This window comes from Cebus imitator, unplaced genomic scaffold, assembly GCF_001604975.1.
Source record: "Cebus imitator isolate Cc_AM_T3 unplaced genomic scaffold, Cebus_imitator-1.0 Scaffold169, whole genome shotgun sequence".
Lineage (NCBI taxonomy): Eukaryota > Metazoa > Chordata > Mammalia > Primates > Cebidae > Cebus > Cebus imitator.
Window position 1 is genome coordinate 2,419,014 of NW_016107484.1, and position 1,339 is coordinate 2,420,352.

Here is a 1,339-nt window from a genome sequence, read left to right on the forward strand (position 1 = left end):
AGGCTTGAGCCACCGTGCCCGGCCTAATTTTGTATTTTTAGTAGAGATGAGGTTTCTCCATGTTGGTCAGGCTGGTCTTGAACTCTGGACCTCAGGTGATCTACCCACTTCAGCTTCCCAAAGTGCTGGAATTACAGGCATGAACCATTGCACCTGGCTCCCTGCCCCGTTTTTTTTTTGTTTTTAAGATGGAATCTCATTCTGTCGCCCAGGCTGGAGTGCAGTGGTGCAATCTCAGCTCACAGCAACCTCTGCCTCTTGGGTTCAAGTGATTCTCCTGCCTCAGCCTCCTGAGTAGCTGGGACTACAGGCGTGCGCCACCACGTCCAGCTAATTTTTGTATTTTTAGTAGAGACAGGGTTTCACCATATTGGCAGGCTGATCTCGAACTTCTGATCTTGTGATCCACCCACCTTGGCCTCCCAAAGTGCTGGGATTACAAGTGTGAGCCCCACACCTGACCTGTACTTCTTAAGATTGTTATGAAGTGTTTAGAACAGTGTCTGGGCCAGGTGTGGTGCCTCACATTTTATAATCCCAGAACTTTGAGAGGCCAAGGCAAGAGGATTGTTTGAGTCCAGGAGTTCAAGACCAGCCTGGGCAACAGGATGAGTCCCTGTTTCTAAATATATACATATAAAATTATAAATATGTATATTAATATATAATATATATATAAATATATATTAACATATATAATATGTAAATATATATTAGCAATATATTATAATTATTAATACATAAATATATATATTATTGTTATCATTATTTGAGATGGAGTCTTGCTCTGTCACCCAGGCTGGAGTGCAGTGGCATGATCTCGGCGCACTGCAACCTCCACCTCCTGGGTTCAAGTGATTCTCCTGCCTCAGCCTCCTGAGTAGCTGGGACTACAGGTGCTCACAATCATACCTGGCTAATTTTTGTATTTTTAGTAGCAATGGGGTTTCACAGTGTTGGCCAGGATGGTCTCGATCTCTTGACCTCATGACCTGCCCTCCCAAAGTGCTGAGATTACAGGAGTGAGTCACTGCGCCCCACTAAATATATACATATATATATATATATATATATATATATATAAAGAAGGGGCCAGACATGGTGGCTCACATCTGTAATCCCAGCACTTCAAAAGGCTGAGGCAGATGGATCACTTGAGGTCAAAAGTTCCAGACCAGCCTGGCCAACATGGGAAACCCCATCTCTACTAAAAATATAAAAATTAGGCCGGGCGCGGTGGCTCACGCCTGTAATCCCAGCACTTTGGGAGGCTGAGGCGGGTGGATCACGAGGTCAAGAGATCAAGACCATCCTGGTCAACATGGTGAAACCCCGTCTC